Below are 15,322 nucleotides of genomic sequence, written 5' to 3'. Positions count from 1 at the left end.
CATATAGGAGGGATAGATCCCATCTACATCACTCACATCCCTCTGCATAATTCGTTACATACCCAGTAATCGCCTTTATAGTCCACCCAGTTACGGGTGACATTTGACGAAACCAAAGTACATAACTCCTTATGTAGGGAACCATGGTGACTTCAGGTCTAAGGACTAATAGTCATACTAATAGCCACATGAGAAAGTATATGACACTCATATAACGATCCATGATACTTTCTCATGGCGGATCATTCTACATTCTCTAATGTATACCCATGTGTCAACTTGATATCCCTATATCCATGACTTGTGAGATCAAGTCATCGAGTTGACCTACATGCTAGTCTTATTGCATTAACATTGTCCCTGAATGTTAATACTCGACTAGGAATGATTTAGAGTAGTGTTCCCTATATCATCTCACTATCGATTCAACCAATCGATTGATATAGGTAAGAACCTTCTACTCAAGGACGTTATTATACTTAGTTTATTTGGCACCAATACAAGTAAGTATAATAACCAAACAAATGCCTTTATTAATATAAGAATATGATACAATAAGTCCATAATACAATCATCAAATGATTGGCTCTAGGGCTCTAGCTAACAGCTCCCGCGTGGGGATGCTAGATCTAAGTGAATGTGAGCTTAAAGTTCATATTTTAGAGGGTTCTGTGGGTTTTGGATTTTACTGTCTACTGTTCTTAGGTGGATCTGAACGCGTGCTTTTTAGTTATATAGTCACTTGACCTGGACGGAATTTTATGGAGGTTAAGTTGGACAATTACGCAGGGTGGTTGTGGAAATTATTGTTTTGTTCTTGGATTTTATAGCCCATCTTCCCTCAGATTGAACTGCTTCTGGATGATCTGGTTTGCCAGGAATAATTTTAAAAAAATATCTTGTTTTGATGAAATGACTTCCAGTTATTGTGATAATAATTGCATGTTTATAGCATTTTTTTGTATCTTAAAAGATCTTTATCTGTTTTTTTATCGTCAAACAAAAACATACTTGTGCCATAGAGATGTCTACTAATGGATACCCTATGAACTTTCTTTTTTATCAGTGACCGCGTTAATAGACTTGATCACAAAGTTTGATGTGTAATCCTTGATTTGAAGAATTGACTTATTTATGGACAAATTTATAATTACACTAATTTTGTTAGATTCTAGTCTTGGCTGCAGTATTTTCTACTTTTACTTTTCTGGTCGCTAGGGCTTTCCTTATTTTAGTAAAAAGTTGATAATTCAAGTAGTTTGTTACTCTCTATGCTGTGACATTATTGTGTAGTTATTTTTTTTATCTTCATAAATTTGTTTGATCCCTCTAATTTAAGTGGTTATTTCTCTTTATTTCAAGCCATATGGACAGATCTGTGGGGACCCTTGGCACTCTATCATGCTTGTATTCCGTTATTTCAAGCTAAGCTTGGCAATGACGAGAATGTACTGGAAGAAAATGACATCATTAAAATGTATATGTTGATTATCTAGATTGTTTTGTGACTCTCTACGATTTAATTCTTCTGAGGTTTTTTGGCAATATCTTCTCTGTGTTGCAGTGACATGGGGTGTCATATTGATGGGCTTATTACTGTGGTGGCACACACTCATGTTGAGCAGCAGATGTGATTGCTGCTGCCAATACAGCAGCAGAAGTTGCCTTGCGCCTTGTGAGGCCAGGAAAAAAGGTGCCTTTATATTTGACAATGATGAAATTGTTAATAATCTTTCCTAACTATGTAGAGGGATTTTAAATTTAGTTTCTAATATATGCATTGCGAAGACGTTACAAGACTGCTCATTGTTCTAAGTCAACACTTCAAGCCACGTTGATGTTAATTCCAACTTCAATATTACCATCATCTGGTGCGTATTTGACCAACTCAGTGTTGTGTCTTGCTCATGGTGACTGACGTTCAACCAATTTGCAATTTATGAAAATTAACTTTTACAAGCAATTTGTGTGTTAACTCTTGAAGGCAGTTGGAATAGCAAGGGAAATTGGGAATTTTCTGTTCATTTATGTCATCCTACACTTTCTGTTTTATATTTTCTCACGCTAATTGTAATTTTTTTGTTTGGAGAATGTGATAAATTCCCTGTCTCATGGATGAATGTCATACGACATCTTCTTTAAGATCTTTATCATTTTGATGGTTCTTAAATTTTATTTTATGATTTATTTATTTAAGTTCTTATTTGCTTATCAAAGAATCTAATGGATAAAAGGTTCGTTTAGTGAACATTGATTTTTAAGCGATCCATCTGAAATAATTAGCACAATCAATTTTCATGTCAACGTTTACCTTGTTTCTATGCCATTAAGTTTGATACTTAGAAGCTGCAAATTGATGGCTGGGGTTTTCCTGGTTTAATCTTAGTTTCAGAATCGAAAAATTGATTGCTAGTGAAATCACCTAAGAAATATTTCTTTCAGTTGTAACTGGCTGTAGTACAATTTGAACAAGACCTCTTAATACAACTGAATTAAATCATTTTCATCAAGAAATATAACAAATGCAAATCAACCTTCATACATGTGGGTTGCTTCAATTTGAACCAAATAATTAAAATCATTCATTAAAGTTGTTCTTTTGAACACTGAATTAAACTATAGATATAGTGTGGTAATTTTCAAACTGAACAATGCAAAATATTCTGTTGAAAGTGTACAGAACATGTTTTATTTTTATGTGTTTCCTGTATGAATTGATAATGTACACATGTACTTGTTGGGAATTCCTGAAGGACATGATGGCTTGGGCTTTATTAATTGAAGGAATGACCTCTTCGATTTGACCCAGTGTCTTTCATAAGTTTTTTTTTGGCTTCTTTTCCTACCTTTGTTGAAATATGTATGTATTTTGATGTGGTAATACAATTCCCATGGGTTATATACATGAAGGGCCTTGAAAATGTATAATGAGGAGGCAGGAAGGAAAGGGAAAAAACAACCAACATGGGTAGTTGTCAAGGTATGTCCTTTTGATTAGCAACTATTTCACTATCCTTGAAGGAGTTATTCCAATATTTCTTTTCTAACATAGGCTCCTCAACAACCGGATGCGGAGCAATGTGGTTTTTATATCATGCGATATATGAAAGATATAATTGAAAATTTTGGAGTTGACCACAAGGATTCACTTCCAGCAATGGTAATAATACAAACTCATATTTGATTTGATTGATTATGAACTTCTCTTAGCTTTTCCCTCATTATATCAGATCTTGCTGCTGTTGATCTTTCATTTGATTTCCTCTAGTTCTACAAAGTTTATGTCTGGTTGAAAGAACAGTCTTGAATTTGTCGAGTTTGTTCTTAGAAATGATTTCATAAGCCTAGCTCGAATAGGATAAAGTTTGAAATTCGTGTTGACTAGTTAGCATTTTATGCCATGAGACCATGGAGAGATGTCTTGGGACTAACTATGTGCAGCCATTATGCTTTAGAAAATGTCATTGTTTTACAGTGGAATGAGATGGTTATGCTGAGTACCCGTCATGGGAAATTCAAGATAACAAGCAATATTTAATTATATTTTCTTATGTGATGTATTTTTTTCTTTTCTTTTATTATGTTTGTCTAGTGCTTGTATGGAGGTGCTCAGAAAGGACCCCAGTTAAGAGAGTTGGATCGTGGAGCTGATATCATTATTGCTACACCAGGACGTTTTAATGATATTCTGAATATGAAAAGATTGAACCTCCATCAAGTACTGATTAATTAAATTGTAACTATGAGAAAACTTTGTTGCAATAATTTCTGGTTTGGAATATATTAAGTTCCCAAGAATGATAGATATATCACTATATGATGTGGTTGAGATAAATGATGAATGTGTCTCTTTTTAAGCATTCAAATTAGTCATCTTGTTACCTGGTGCTATTACTACTTTTTCAACTATGATTTTTGGTCTTGGTTTACTAATATATTATTTATGTGTTTTTACAGTTTACAAATCTCAAGTACTCCAGAGTTGAAATTGATGAAGTGCGATTCGAGTGGGCTGATGAAGTGCGATTCGAGTAGGCTGAATGCATGCTAGATTACATTTGAGTAAGAAAGGTATTTGATTTTTGAAAACTTTGGATGATGCATGCATTTGCATGGAATGTAAATTGCGTATATTGTCCCATGTCAATTTCTTTCTGATGGTGATATTGTAGGACTTCTGCAGCATGTATAATTCTTTTATTTTTGTTCTTTGCTGTAGTTAAGTAGACTAAATGATATTTTTGTTTGACAGATTAGAACAGTGGATGTTTTAACTCAGAAAAATAGGCATTTGAAGGTGAAAAGCTGTGAGATTAGGGAAATGAAAGGCGCAAGAAGAATGGAGCAGTATAGCAAGTTGAACAGATTCCGATTCTCATAATTTAATGTAGCCTCAACTTGATTTTTGACTCACGATGTTCTACCTTGATGTGTTATTAAAAGAATGTTCTACCTTGATTCTGATATCTATTAGCAGTTTTTGATGTAAAAAGAATGTGTGTGTATTTTATCGATACTGTTGTAAGAAGAATATTTATGTAATTTGTAAATATTTGTGTATTTTATGGATTCTGTTGAATGAAGAATATTTGTGTAATTTGTGAATATTTGTGTATTTTTTTGGTTACTGTCGATTTTTCACTATTTCGGAAATCAAATTTGTGTTGTTAAAAAATACTGATATTACATCGGTTTTCCACCATTGTAAAACCGGTGTCATTAACTAATATTACATCGGTCGGTTACCGCTGCCAAAACTGGTGTTATTAACATATAATATTACATCGGTTTTACGCCATTGATGAAACGGTGTCGTGAAGTGATACTACACTGGTTAATAACAGATTCGAACACCGGTGTCGTTAAGTGATACTACACCGGTTTTAACCCGATGTATAAAATAGCAGACCTTTTACATTGCCTTCATAGACATCGGTCGAAAATGTAATAGACACCGGTGGAAAACCGATGTCTATGAGGGTTTTTGTTGTAGTGCTGGTCAGACAAGGTAGACAAGCTGAGCAGGAGAAGCCGGTCGGACAAGGCAGATAGGCTGAGCAAGAGAGGCCAGTCGAACGAGGCCGGTCGGGTCGAGCAGACAGATCGGGCGGCAGATAGGTCAGGCTATCAGAGAGGTCGGCCGGGTCGAGCAGACAGACCGATCGGCAGACAAGTCGGGCTGTCAGAGAGGTCGGTCGGGTCAAGCAGACAAGCCGAGTGAAGTAGACAGGTCGAGCTGTCAAAGAGACTAGCCGACCGGGTGAGCTGACAGGCCGGGCGAAGATCCCGAGCGGGCAGAGAAGTCTGTCGGTCTGACAAAGAGACCGACCGGGAGAGCTGACCGAGGCTTGCGAGTCGCAGTTTCCTTGAAATAGATTCGCCCACCCCCGGCTGTGCTTCGAGGCTTAGGCTTACAAGGGTCGTCTGTTTCTCAGGATACAACGACCGACCATGAATCTGACCAAGCACCGGTGGTTACGGCGAGCTGAGTGGTACCCGAATGCTACCACGGGCACTCCGCCGAGCAAGAGATGCACGACAGAGGAGGAGGAAGAAAAATAGAGAGCATTTGCTTTGCTGTGCATCTTCTCTGCCTATGATTGGAGCCTCTTTATATAGGAACTCGGATCACTGGCCAAAGTTAATGATCTTAATGGTCATTATTAGTGAAACGACCACCGTTTGACTCATTATTACTCGGCCAGAATTTAATGCATCCGTTTCACAGCAGCAAAAGATCTATGTGGCAAAATGCTGGTTGTTCTACTTGGGCAAATTTTGCTCTGCATTTGTGCGCGTAGGTCGCGCTCGCACACAAGTCAACTTGGTTCAGTGCAATCCAGGACCTGGATTTGCACCCCCCCTATGCACCCACGCATGAGAAAGAGCCTCTCCCCATGCATTTGTTCACATCCTCAATGTATGTGAATCAATATAAACCAACAAAAATGCCTTGAAACTTTCAATGTGGGACTAAAGTCCCATTCACAATGGAGCCTCTTTCCTCTTCCATTTCTTCTCCATTCACTTATATTTAATAAGTTCTTCTAAGACAGGCTGGCTAGAGGGAGGTAAATAGTTTGTAAATCAAATTTGCTTCTCTTACTTTTAGCTTAGCAAATATATACACATTAATTATCAAAACAAATAACATAAAAAGAAAAGAGACTTAGAAGATTTACCTGGTTTGTAACTTAGGAAGTTGCTAATCCAAGGTTAAATCAAGCTCACTAACAAGACTCCTTCGATAATGTAAGAGGCGAAGAAACCCCTTATACGAATTTAAGGCATGAATGAAATTATAGAATTTAGAGATTAGAAGTAGAGTGCAATTCAAACTTCGAGCTCAAGGGCTCTATTTATAGTTTTCTGGTTGAAGTGACCATTTTTCTAACGTGGCCATTCCAGGAACCTCTAGTGATCCAGGGCACCTCCAATGACCTGAGTTACTATCCTCATCGCAAATGACCGTTTTCAGATTTGGCAGCATTGGAGGCACCTCGGTTCATTGGAGGCATCTCGTTTTGTCTGAGCTAGACTCCACGCCTTATGTCCACGACAATGACACTAGATTTTTGAAGGTGCCTCGAGTAGTTAGGGGTTGCCTCAAGTCTCATAGCTACAATAACTCCAGTCTGCATGAGAGGTGCTGTTGGTGCAACGAGATCGGTAAGAGGGGGTGAATTGCCTGTACAAAATAAAACTACACCCTTCTTGATATTTCAACTCAGATTAGTAGCACACTTATAAGAGAAAATTAAACAACTAATAAAATGAAAAAGACTAAAGAATTACTTGATTACAACCTACGTAGTTGTTAATCCAAGATAAAGGAAAGTACTAAAAAGATCTCCTTCGTGTAGGTCGCGGAGTATGTTACACTCATTGTGTCACACCCTAAAGGAGTCTCTGCCCAACAAACAGACAACATCTCCCCTGTAACAGTGATAATTAAAACATGTATACAATACCACAAGGCTACTCACAAGCTAACAATAGCCCACACAGCTAGAACATACATAACCACACAGTTATATACATAACTCACACGGCTGGAATAAAATGATCACAACCATGCAGTTGTATAATAAACAGCTCATACGGCTATACTAAAAATAAAGCGGAAAATAAAAGGAAACCCTATAAACCTTTACACAACCACAAGAAAGTGAATACAAGACACCACACAGTAAAACTCCAAAAAAAAGTCAAGTTATACAATGCCAAGTCCACAAAATCATAATGCAAGTAAAAACAGAAAACAAAATCAAAAATCATTCTCGGATGTGATGTGGGGCTGGCAAACAAGATACTCCAAGCGACTCCACAATCATTTGCCTGCTACTTGAGAAAAAAGCAACAAACAAACGGGGTGGTGAGTGCGAGTCACTCAGCGGGTAATAGACAAGATAGTGCATGGTCTAAATAAAACATGGAAATCAAAGTATATAGTCTCAGTAGGGAACTAAGAACATATCATACTGACACAATCAATGCTTCTAAACATAATTGACATAATGAATACACATACCCAATCTAGATCTAACTTATAAAATTATGATCGCACATGACATAATCAACATGCATACTCAATCTGGATCGAACACATAAGGTCAAGATCGTAAATGATAAAATAAATGCACATAGCCATAACTAACATAATGAATGGATATACCCAATCTAGAAATCGACACATACAGTATAATGATCAGTAAAGTCATCGGGGATCAGCAATAGATCTGCTTGTAACACCTGAGCAATGTAACCGACAATATATACATGTATAATACATGACATGTATGAAGCATGGCATGCATATGCAACAATTATAGCTCAAACAAGTACAACATATTACAATCACATGTAGCTAGTATCTACTAGACATGTATGTAAATATATCTCCACAGATGCACCGTGCATCATATGTAAATGTGCATGCATGCCACATGTTGTCACTCCTGCCCGTCCCTCCACTTGCCATGACCCCTGTGTGGTTGAGGGGTCAGGATAATGACGATTGTACAACCCTCTAGCTAACACTACTCTCGAATGGCTAAGGCGACAGTGCGCTAAGTAGTTATCTAACTATATAGCGATGGGATCCCTGACTGCTCACAACGCCTGGTGATCAGGTGGCACGATAGGACAAGCGACAACTGCTTCAACTACTACTACCCATGAGTGGCTGAGTGTGCGACGCTAAAAATGACTATCAACCCGCTCAACAACAAGGGAGATATTTGATTGTCAGCATACAGTGCAAATGATGGGCATGATATAATAATCATGATACACACTCGATCATCAACAATGCAATACCTCAATCCATCATAAATACCTCTAGTACAATGATCCATTTAACACCAATATCTATAGGTATGGGTAGATCCAACTGATGTCTACTAAACAACAAATATAATAAATAGCAACACCAGGCACGTACAAATCACACACATACACACCCTACAATGTTGGTATAATCAACATGATACCTCCAATATCACACCAATCACATATGATTACCAATATAGGCATAATCGACATGATTCCTCCCATAAGACTCATCTAACACATATGCACATACAACATAGGTACAATCAATATAGTTCCTCCAATAGTAAACACCGGGCATGTGTACACACATAGCATGCAAATAAACAATCAACAAGGTGACTCCTATAATCAAGTAAATGCCCAACAACATATGCATAATCACCATGTTAACATAGTCGACAAAATATCCCCTACCATACATACTCTACATATATATACACAACAGAGTATAGAAACCCAATAGCCAAGACTGTATGTGAAATGACCAGATCATCTCTAAGGTCAAGCATATAAGTCTCAAGTAGGATAATCAAACGAATAGATTTAAGGTAAAGCAACCTATTCATCAACTAATGACAACCATGTACTAAGTTCAAAGAACTAAAGAGGCTAACGAAGAAATACTCGCTTTATCTGTCGATCGTGCCAAATAATCCCACATTGAGATGCTCGTCTCGAATCAAAGTCTTGTCATTACATAATGTATTCAGCTAATTACATATGTAGCAAATAGCTAAATCAAATCCCCAAACCTATATAGGGTAAACCTCATTCGACCGATCATTAATCAATTCCTAATTAATGATTAACTTCAATTATTCCCATTCGTTGATCAAATTAGGGTTAGCCATCTTATCATCTCTAACTAATCCAATGATTAAATCAAACCCCTCATGAATCAACCATCCAACTAATCTTCATTAATAACCTACTAACTAAAACAATATAGGAAACAATGGTTTAAATTATATAAAACTAATTTCAAATTCTTAACCCATCTCCTCCTTATCAACCAATTAAATCAACCTACTATAGAAATGACGACAATTCTAAATCCATTACTGAATAGATCTCACCTCATTTTCTACAAGCAGCCATTCGATGAAGAGATTGCGTGCTGCCAGAAGTAGAAAAACCTTTGGTGTCACAATGCCTTACTCTTCTCCCTAAGATTGAATCCAACTGGCATTCTCAAGCACGCAAAGAACTGTTTCCCTTATCCCCCTACGACACAGTAATGATCTCAAAGGACAAATCTAGCACAAATATAGGGATGATAGCTCACGGTGCAGGAAAGAAGAAATTCCTATTACTGATGAATGTAGAGGAGGAGTAAGCTAATGGCAGGGATCTAGGGCACCACAATGTGCCCCTGCTCGTACCTGTAGAATGTCGGCTCGAGGTGAATCGTCGGTGGTCAGCTAGAGGGATCTAGGGCACGATGATGGTGTGGCATTAGCCCGATCGAGAGTTGACATTGAGCATAGATATGGTGAAATCAATGACCATGGGGAGTGGAGCAGGGAGAGGTCGGCAAATCCGTGCCGACGATGAGATGTGTTATGGCATCCTGTGGCAGAGAGGGGGCAAAGCTGATGACCTCTGATGATAGTGGCTCCGTAAAAGTCCACAAGTGAGAGGCCTCACCACTCTCCCTCATGTTGGCTCCTCCCTTCTAGCAACAACATCGCCGAGTGGTGCTGGCGACGACCAAGAGAGGAAGAGGGGGAAGGTTGGCGTCAGGGTGCGAAGAAGAGGATCTGGATCGGGAGTATGTGCAGCGAATGAAGAGAAGAGGAGAAGCTATACCCAAAAGTAAACTTAGTTTTAATTTAATTAAACCCTAAGTTAATTTTTCAATCAACTCCTACTTTTGGGTATTCTAAACAGGCCTCCTCTGAGCCTAAACAATTCATCCCCTTAAATGTGTCATACTGATTTCATTAAACTCTCAAAAAATTTCTGAAAAATCTAATAAAGTTATTTCTTTAATAACTCTTATTATTTACTTTGTCGTTTCTTACATTCTCTCCCACTAATAAAAATTTGGTCATTAAATTTACTGCTCAACTCAGAGATCCTCATCCAAGGGTAACCACCAAGTAACATACTCATATACCACTCATCCAAGTATTATGAACAAATCTCTAACCCTATGGGATGACTCTATGGGTGCATTTAGTTAGGGGTTATCCTTGATAAACTTGGTTATCCATCCAAGGTTATCAACGAAAATCCTGTTTGGTTTAGATAATCAATTATTCTCGAGTAATGTTTTATACCCGATACGTCAACAAAAGGGGCATGCAACTCGGAATTGAAAAACCTTGAAAAATTGAGTTTTTCATGATTTTGGGGTTAACTAATTTTTTTTTACCAAAAATACCCTCTGATAAGAGAAAACATGAAAGAAAAAGAAAAACGTAAAGAAAAAAAAAAAGAAAAACATAAAAAAAAATATAAAAAAAAGAAAAGTGATGTAAAAAAATAAAAAATTAAAAAAACATAAAAAAAAGGTAAATACGTAAAAAAACACATAAAAACATAAAAAAGGAAATTTTAAAAAAGCAAAAAGTAAAAAAAAACAAAGAAAAATGTAAAAAAAGGGAAAAAAAAAGTAAAAAGGAAACATAAAAAAAAATGGAAGAAGAATGTGAAAAAAAAAAAGTAAAAAAACATAAATATGGTTGATTTTATGAGGGTAATACAGTAAAATATTAAACTAGGTTATTCATTAAAATCTTCAAACAAATAAGTTTTTATTACTTTACCTAGGTTGAAGCAAACAACATTTGGTTATGTTTTATTCCCCATAACCTTGGTTATGTGATTATCTGGTAATTATATAACCAAGGTTATACAGGATAACTTGAACTAAACACACCTTATGGGTTATAAGCTCACCCTGCTTCTGCTACTCCCACACTACTACCTGGCTAACTGTGGGTAAAATCTACTATCCCAAAATCCATAATGCACACTATTAGCCCATCCTCCAACGTCTGTATAGTGCGCTCAGACTGTCTATCTATCTAAGGTTGGAAATCTCTACTACAACAAAGCTCTATACTCATGATATGTTATAAACCCTGCCAGAAACGTGAGGTGAATCACGGATCTCAATCCGATACAATACTTAGAGATATACCATGAAGTCTAGTAATCTCTCTATAGTATAATCCTACTAATCGATCCAAAGAATCTGTCCTACTGATCGATAGAAAGGAAGCAAATTAATCAACCAAACAACGATTATCGAAATCATATCATACCTTCTCCGTGCCTTGCGTAGCCTCATAATAAAGTACATTATGACATGCTCCCATTTTCATTCCAATATCTGAATCTTCTGGAATAGCTTGCTAGTCTCGGATGTCCAGCCTCCACTTGCTGACATACTAGACATTGAGCTACAAAATTCACGATGTCTTTCTTCATGTCATTCCACTAATAAGAACGCTTAAAGTCTCTATACATCAAGTACCACTTGGATGTATTGTAAATCCGGATTGGTGTGCATCCTGGAGCAACTCCTCCCAGACTGGATATGACCACATAATCTCCCACGGTAATAATGAGTCTTGTATAAATGATGCCACCACATTTTCAGTATGAAAACAGTAACTATTAACTCTAAAATCATGAGTCGGATAATTCTTCTCATGATTCTCTCAGCCGTCGAGAAGCATATGAAACTACTCAACCGTGCTGCTATGAAACTGCACCTTACCCCTGATACGAAATATCTATGTAAAGTACAAATCCGTCTACAGTAGAAGGTATAACTAAAACGGGTGCAGTTATTAGTCTTAGTTTCAACCCCTACAACTGGTCTCATAAACATCTATCCAGGTAAATTCCATACCCTTCCTAGACAATCTAGTCAATAACATAATAATACTGGAGAAACACTTAACCAATCTCCGGTAATATCCAGTCAAACCAAGGAAGCTGCGAGTCTCCTGAATAAATTTTGGCTACTCCCAACTAGTAACAACTTCTATCTTCTGTAGATCTACTGATATGCCCATGCTAGAGATAATGTGTCCCAGATAACCCACAGAAGACAATCAAAATGTGCAATACTAAACTTCGCATAGATATATTCTCGTCGAAGCATCTCCAAAACTATGCGAAGATGGTGTTCGTGATCCACCTCGGATCAGGAATATATCATAATATTGTCAATGAAGACAATTACAATTGATCTAAGTTCCCTAGGGATACCAGATTCATCAAGTCTATGAAAACATCTAGAGTACTGGTAAGCCTAAATGGTAATACCAAGGACTCATAGTATCCATGCATCAAGTACACTCAACTATAACATCACTAGCAACGAGTCTGAAATATGATTGCCAACTATAAATCACCAAATCCATAAATATCATAGACATGCTACTCCCCAAGTTAGTATCAATAACAAATACCAAACAATAGATCATCAAGTCAAATATCCACAAATAGATTATCAGAAAATAACATTTCACAACATCTGATCTCAAAGTATCCACCAATCTCAAATCATCCTCAACATCAATCAAACTTGATAACTTCCCATACAATGATAGAGAAAAAAAGAAGACATTCAACCTTCAACACCCACTGACAACAAATTTTAAATATATCCACCATGGTTCAACATTGCACGTGTATGTTGTACCAATTAAAGAGATTATACCCTATGGGTAAATTTGTTGCAGCATATAATTTTCAGTGAGATAAGTTTGTCATGTGCTCACAAATCCAACTTTCAATGACCCGCTCTCATCATGGTGTACTATCAAGATGTAGAAATATATCACCATTCTACCTAAGGTATATGACTACTAAAGTCCAAGAGATATCCCTTAACTTTCTAATCGATAATCAACAACTCTCCAAATGGTAGAGATATGGTCAATCCATGAGATATGAGTATAAAATCTCTACTTATCTTACCAAAAAATATCCAAAGAGTATGCCAAATCTCATCCTTTCAAATACTCAAATATCCACAATAAAGGAATGACAATTCAAAGTCCAAAGGGTCAATCATCCTCCCAGTTGAGAGTCTACCCATCAAGAGGGTATCTCCACAACTCTTATAATCATATCCATAAATATCCTCCGATAAATGTCGACTAAAGGTCAAACTTTCTGATCTAAAATATAAACTTCAAAACCTTATGTAAAAGATCATGTAATTAAGGTCTTGAGCTACTTGATGAAGGCAATGCTAGTTGAGTCGACTAACGATTGTCCAATAACCTATCATACTGCGATTGCTCCACCTAAGGTTTAGTAACCTCTAGTGACGAGCCATGCATACAAGGATAGAGGAGCATTATCACTAAATAGCTAGTCGAAATATCTGTCAATTGACGTTGTGCCCCTCGAAGATCATCATTTGATATTTCTACTCAGTAACAGTGGAATTTCATAGATGTTAATCAACTAACACCACCTCTTCTACATTATTGCGGGTTGTATAACTCTAGGTATCATCAAGATCATCTAACCATATCCGATCGATCTATAAGTCAGAATCTCCCATGGAACAATGTTAGGTGAGTCGACTGACCATTGCCTTATAAACCATCATGCCACCAAAGGAGGTAAAGAAGTATTCTCTCTCAAAATATCTCACGATAATCACCAAGAAATGCCTTATTCCCAAAATTCATCTTCTGCATTCTATTTCACTTTGTGCCGGGTCACGTAAAGGATACATAGCTAACATCATCTATCCCACATCAGTACAAGTCATATATCCGAATAAACTCTCCAGGTTATACACTGTATTACGGTTGTATCTCGTAAGTGTTAAGCAGATAGCTCTACACTTTTCCATATCAGTGGGGGTCATCTCTTTAAATGTACCTTCTAAATTATCTAACCAGGTACAGACAATCCATGGTTAAAATCCCCATGGAATAAGATACATCGATCCTCTAAAACTGATTGAACCGACAATGATATACATTTAATTCAATCTTTTCTATGTCTAAATAAGTCATGTACTCAAACGTACCTTCCAGGTTATCTAACCATATATAAGTCACCTAATGATCAGAATTTTTATGAAATAGAGTAAGTTGATCCCCTACTGATCGAACCAACAAAAGTAAATTAATGCTTGACTAACTGAATCAACAAGAGTAAATCAATCCTCTATTAACCAAGTCAACAAGGGTAAATCAGTCATTTACTAACCAAATCTCAATACTCTACTAACTGAGTCAACATGAGTATACAAATATTATCCACTACCCAGCTAACAATAGCAGAGACTGGTATGTGACTCTAACTTTTGCCCTACTAATAGAAACAGAAACTAGTAATACTAGTCGTATAGTAGAAGGAATCCCCTGAGACTATAATCCCTGATCTCCAACAGGGTTAGGTAGACCTGAACTATAGCTGTCCCACACATGTAATACATGATATAAACAACTAGACAAGTATTAACAGAAGAGTACCGACACATGTCATAACCATCATAGACAACTATACATGTACCAACAAAAATGTATGATAATAGTGATACAAACTTACCTCATGTACCTTGGAGATGTCTTGTCATTGCCTGGTCCTAAAATTCAAAAAGTCACATCGAGAAAAAAAAACACGAAATCCAAAATATAGGAAATAAGCCTTGTAAACCTATGGCTCTGATAACAATAAATTATCACGCCTCAGAGGAGTCCCAACTTGACAAACAGATAACATCTCCCTGTAATAGTGACAATTGAAACATGTATACAATGTCATAAGGCTACTCACAGGCTATCAACAGCCTAGACAGTTGGAACATACACAACCACACAGTTATATACACAACCCACATGGCTAAAACAAAATGATCACAACCATGCAGTTGTATAATACACAGGCCACAGGCTATACTAAAAACACAGCTAAAGATAAAAAGAAAGCCCATAAACTAAAAATGACACACTGCTAGCTGGCTAGGCTGTACACAACCACAATAAAGTGAATATAAGAC

General features: G+C 36.9%; 1 long non-coding RNA gene across 1 annotated transcript; it reads left to right on the top strand.

The window, feature by feature from the left end:
- Positions 1-1,616: 1,616 nt before the first annotated feature.
- On the top strand, positions 1,617-1,871 carry LOC121990345. The gene is made up of 2 exons (XR_006114561.1): positions 1,617-1,693; positions 1,789-1,871. It is a non-coding gene; the product is annotated as an uncharacterized LOC121990345 (long non-coding RNA).
- Positions 1,872-15,322: the final 13,451 nt, after the last annotated feature.

Source organism: Zingiber officinale, chromosome 6B, assembly GCF_018446385.1.
Source record: "Zingiber officinale cultivar Zhangliang chromosome 6B, Zo_v1.1, whole genome shotgun sequence".
Taxonomy (NCBI): domain Eukaryota; kingdom Viridiplantae; phylum Streptophyta; class Magnoliopsida; order Zingiberales; family Zingiberaceae; genus Zingiber; species Zingiber officinale.
The sequence above is the reverse complement of the archived record's forward strand: the minus strand, read 5'-3'. Positions and strand labels throughout refer to the sequence as shown.